Genomic DNA, 5,744 nt, shown 5'->3' with positions numbered 1-5,744 from the left:
CTAACTTACGGGACCCGATTGGCCCGCGGACCAGCCGGCGGGACCTCCGTGACCGCCTATCCGCCTGCGCTGGTTCCCCGGCCGGCGCGAATTCCGGGCCGCGACCGCTAACTTACGGGACCCCGATTGGCCCGCGGACCAGCCGGCGGGACCTCCGTGACCGCCTATCCGCCTGCGCTGGTTCCCCGGCCGGCGCGAATTCCGGGCCGCGACCGCTAACTTACGGGACCCCGATTGGCCCGCGGACCAGCCGGCGGGACCTCCGTGACCGCCTATCCGCCTGCGCTGGTTCCCCGGCCGGCGCGAATTCCGGGCCGCGACCGCTAACTTACGGGACCCCGATTGGCCCGCGGACCAGCCGGCGGGACCTCCGTGACCGCCTATCCGCCTGCGCTGGTTCCCCGGCCGGCGCGAATTCCGGGCCGCGACCGCTAACTTACGGGACCCCGATTGGCCCGCGGACCAGCCGGCGGGACCTCCGTGACCGCCTATCCGCCTGCGCTGGTTCCCCGGCCGGCGCGAATTCCGGGCCGCGACCGCTAACTTACGGGACCCCAATTGGCCCGCGGACCAGCCGGCGGGACCTCCGTGACCGCCTATCCGCCTCCGCTGGTTCCCCGCTCGGCGTGGATTCCGGACCGCGACCGCTAAATTACGGGACCCAAATTGGCCCGCGGACCAGCCGGCGGGACCTCCGTGACCGCCTATCCGCCTTCGCTGGTTCCCCGGTCGGCCACAGATGACGAATATTCGGCCTCTCGCTCTGGAAGTCCTGCCGACTTAGCCGAAAATTTTCTAAGTGCCATCGGCTCTCGCTCGGAAAAGTGTCCGCCTCGTCTGGTTCCCCAGCTCGGCCTCAGAATTCGAAAATTCGGCCTCTCTGAGGTACCAGGGGTAGGCTTTATGTACTTGGTCCCCCCAGTTAGTGTACTCATCACTTTACCCCCCTTTCGCAAAATATAGTCGGCACGTATGTGCAGAACTGTTTATTTTCATTTTAAAAATTTTCTAAGTGCCAGCGGAAGCTGTCACACGAACTGTCCGAGCTACCACGGTGCCCATCCCGGGCAGTGACGGCAAAAGGCCGATGTGTGTTTGATGGAAGTCTGAATAATTTCTAAGTGCCAACGGCTCAACCGCCGTAAAGTGTCCGCCTCGGCTGGTTCTCCCGGTCGGCCCGAACGAGCGAAAATTCGGCCTCTTCCCCTGGAGGTCCGGAACATTTTGGCGAATATTTTCAAAGTGCCAACGCTGTTCCGCCGTAACGTGTCCGACCCGGCTGGTTCCTCCGGTCGGCCCGAACGAGCGAAAATTCGGCCTCTTCCCCTGGAGGTCCGGACGACTTTGGCGAATATTTTCTAAGTGCGAACGGCTGTTGCGCCGTAACGTGTCCGACCCGGCTGGTTCCTCCGGTCGGCCTGAACGAGCGAAAATTCGGCCTCTTCCCCTGGAGGTCCGGACGACTTTGGCGAATATTTTCAAAGTGCCAACGGCTGTTGGGCCGTAAAGTGTCCGACCCGGCTGGTTCCTCCGGTCGGCCCGAACGAGCGAAAATTCGGCCTCTTCCCCTGGAGGTCCGGAACATTTTGGCGAATATTTTCAAAGTGCCAACGGCTGTTGCGCCGTAACGTGTCCGACCCGGCCGGTTCCTCCGGTCGGCCCGAACGAGCGAAAATTCGGCCTCTTCCCCTGGAGGTCCGGAACATTTTGGCGAATATTTTCAAAGTGCCAACGGCCGTTCCGCCGTAAAGTGTCCGACCCGGCTGGTTCCTCCGGTCGGCCCGAACGAGCGAAAATTCGGCCTCTTCCCCTGGAGGTCCGGACGACTTTGGCGAATATTTTCAAAGTGCCAACGGCTGTTGGGCCGTAAAGTGTCCGACCCGGCTGGTTCCTCCGGTCGGCCCGAACGAGCGAAAATTCGGCCTCTTAACCCTGGAGGTCCGTTCAAGTTTAACGAATAATTTCTAAGTGCTAACGGCTGTTGCGCCGTAACGTGTCCGACCCGGCCGGTTCCTCCGGTCGGCCCGAACGAGCGAAAATACGGCCTCTTCCCCTGGAGGTCCGGAACATTTTGGCGAATATTTTCAAAGTGCCAACGGCTGTTGCGCCGTAACGTGTCCGACCCGGCTGGTTCCTCCGGTCGGCCCGAACGAGCGAAAATTCGGCCTCTTCCCCTGGAGGTCCGTTCAAGATTAACGAATATTTTCTAAGTGCCAACGGCTCTTGCGCCGAAAAGCGTCCGCCTCGGCTGGTTCCCGATGTCGGCCAGAACAAGTGAAAATTCGGCCTCTTCCCCTGGAAGTCCGGCCGAGTTCGGCGAATATTTCCTAAGTGCCAACGGCTGTTCCGCCGTAAAGAGTCCGACTCGGCTGGTTCCCGATGTCGGCCAGAACAAGTGAAAATTCGGCCTCTTCCCCTGGAGGTCCGTTCAAGATTAACGAATATTTTCTAAGTGCCAACGGCTCTTGCGCCGAAAAGCGTCCGACTCGGCTGGTTCCCGATGTCGGCCAGAACAAGTGAAAATTCGGCCTCTTCCCCTGGAGGTCCGTTCAAGATTAACGAATATTTTCTAAGTGCCAACGGCTGCTCCGCCGTAAAGCGTCCGCTTCGGCTGGTTCCCGATGTCGGCCAGAACAAGTGAAAATTCGGCCTCTTCCCCTGGAGGTCCGTTCAAGATTAACGAATATTTTCTAAGTGCCAACGGCTCTTGCGCCGAAAGGCGTCCGCCTCGGCTGGTTCCCGATGTCGGCCAGAACAAGTGAAAATTCGGCCTCTTCCCCTGGAGGTCCGTTCACGATTAACGAATATTTTCTAAGTGCCAACGGCTCTTGCGCCGAAAAGCGTCCGCCTCGGCTGGTTCCCGATGTCGGCCAGAACAAGTGAAAATTCGGCCTCTTCCCCTGGAGGTCCGTTCAAGATTAACGAATATTTTCTAAGTGCCAACGGCTCTTGCGCCGAAAAGCGTCCGCCTCGGCTGGTTCCCGCGGTCGGACACAAAATGTGTCAATTCGGCCTCTCTGAGGTACCAGGGGTGGGCTTTATGTACTTGGTCCCCCCACTTAGTGTACTCATCACTTTACCCCCATTTCGCAAAATATAGTCGGCACGTATGTGCAGAACTGTTTATTTTCATTTTAAAAATTGTCTAAGTGCCAGCGGAAGCTGTCACGCGAACTGTCCGAGCTACCACGGTGCCCATCCCGGGCAGTGACGGCAAAAGGCCGATGTGTGTTTGATGGAAGTCTGAATAATTTCTAAGTGCCAACGGCTCAACCGCCGTAAAGTGTCCGCCTCGGCTGGTTCTCCCGGTCGGCCCGAACGAGCGAAAATTCGGCCTCTTCCCCTGGAGGTCCGGAACATTTTGGCGAATATTTCCTAAGTGCCAACGGCTGCTCCGCCGTAAAGTGTCCGCCTCGGCTGGTTCCCCCGGTCGGCCAGAACAAGTGAAAATTCGGCCTCTTCCCCTGGAGGTCCGGAACATTTTGGCGAATATTTCCTAAGTGCCAACGGCTGCTCCGCCGTAAAGTGTCCGCCTCGGCCGGTTCACCCGGTCGGCCAGAACAAGTGAAAATTTGGCCTCTTCCCCTGGAGGTCCGGAACATTTTGGCGAATATTTCCTAAGTGCCAACGGCTGCTCCGCCGTAAAGTGTCCGCCTCGGCCGGTTCACCCGGTCGGCCAGAACAAGTGAAAATTTGGCCTCTTCCCCTGGAGGTCCGGAACATTTTGGCGAATATTTCCTAAGTGCCAACGGCTGCTCCGCCGTAAAGTGTCCGACTCGGCTGGTTCCCCCGGTCGGCCAGAACAAGTGAAAAATCGGCCTCTTCCCCTGGAAGTCCGGCCGAGTTAAGGCAAATATTTCCTAAGTGCCAACGGCTGCTCAGCCTTAAAGTGTCCGACTCGGCTGGTTCCCGATGTCGGCCAGAACAAGTGAAAATCCGGCCTCTTCCCCTGGAAGTCCGGCCGAGTTAAGGCAAATATTTCCTAAGTGCCAACGGCTGCTCAGCCTTTAAGTGTCCGACTCGGCTGGTTCCCGATGTTGGCCAGAACAAGTGAAAATCCGGCCTCTTCCCCTGGAAGTCCGGCCGAGTTAAGGCAAATATTTCCTAAGTGCCAAGGGCTGCTCAGCCTTAAAGGGCCCGACTCGTCTGGTTCCCGATGTCGGCCAGAACAAGTGACAATTCGGCCTCTTCCCCTGGAGGTCTTTTCAAGTTTAACGAATATTTTCTAAGTGCCGACGGCTGCTCCGCCTTAAAGCGTCCGACTCGGCTGGTTCCCGATGTCGGCCAGAACAAGTGACAATTCGGCCTCTTCCCCTGGAGGTCCTTTCAAGTTTAACGAATATTTTCTAAGTGCCAACGGCTGCTCCGCCTTAAAGCGTCCGACTCGGCTGGTTCCCGATGTCGGCCAGAACAGGTGAAAATTCGGCCTCTTCCCCTGGAGGTCCGTTCAAGTTTGGCGAATATTTTCTAAGTGCCAACGGCTGCTCCGCCTTAAAGTGTCCGACTCGGCTGGTTCCCGATGTCGGGCAGAACAAGTGACAATTCGGCCTCTTCCCCTGGAAGTCCGGCCGAGTTTGGCGAATATTTTCTAAGTGCCAACGGCTGCTCCGCCGTAAAGAGTCCGACTCGGCTGGTTCCCGATGTCGGCCAGAACAAGTGACAATTCGGCCTCTTCCCCTGGAGGTCCTTTGAAGTTTAGCGAATATTTTCTAAGTTCCAACGGCTCTTGCGCCGAAAAGCGTCCGACTCGGCTGGTTCCCGATGTCGGCCAGAACAGGTGAAAATTCGGCCTCTTCCCCTGGAGGTCCGTTCAAGTTTGGCGAATATTTTCTAAGTGCCAACGGCTGCTCCGCCTTAAAGTGTCCGACTCGGCTGGTTCCCGATGTCGGGCAGAACAAGTGACAATTCGGCCTCTTCCCCTGGAAGTCCGGCCGAGTTTGGCGAATATTTTCTAAGTGCCAACGGCTGCTCCGCCGTAAAGAGTCCGACTCGGCTGGTTCCCGATGTCGGCCAGAAAAAGTGACAATTCGGCCTCTTCCCCTGGAGGTCCTTTGAAGTTTAGCGAATATTTTCTAAGTGCCAACGGCTCTTGCGCCGAAAAGCGTCCGCCTCGGCTGGTTCCCGCGGTCGGCCGTAATAGGCGAAAATTCGGCCTCTTCCCCTGGAGCGACCTCCAAATTTGGGCGAAATTTTTCTAAGTGCCTAAAGGTACCAGGGGTTTGGGTACCAGGGGTGCAGTACGAACTGGTCTTTTGTCAACCCATGTACTTTTTCTAGAGTACATGGGTTGGTCCCCCCACTTAGTGTACTCATCACTTTACCCCCCTTTCGCAAAATATAGTCAGAACGAGCATGGGGGACGCAATTGTTTTCCATGCAAATCAATTGGGCCTGGTCCGAGCGCTGGTAACGGCCGCCAGCAAGCGTCCCCTGCTCGGATAGCAGAACTGAAGAAGGCACGGCACTTCCAGAGAGAGAGAGAAAATTTTCTAAGTGCCACATTTCTCAAAAATTTTCAAAGTGCCACATTTCTCAAAAATTTTCAAAGTGCCACATTTCTCAAAAATTTTCAAAGTGCCACATCTCTCAAAAATGTTCAAAGTGCCACATCTCTGAAAAACTTTCTAAGTGCCACATCTCTGAAAAACTTTCTAAGTGCCACATCTCTGAAAAACTTTCTAAGTGCCACATCTCTGAAAAATTTTCTAAGTGCCACAGCACGGCTGTGAAATATTCAAAGTCCT

The sequence above is a fragment of the Syngnathus scovelli genome, unplaced genomic scaffold (genome assembly GCF_024217435.2).
Source record: "Syngnathus scovelli strain Florida unplaced genomic scaffold, RoL_Ssco_1.2 HiC_scaffold_56, whole genome shotgun sequence".
NCBI lineage: Eukaryota > Metazoa > Chordata > Actinopteri > Syngnathiformes > Syngnathidae > Syngnathus > Syngnathus scovelli.
Note: the sequence above shows the minus strand (reverse complement) of the source record.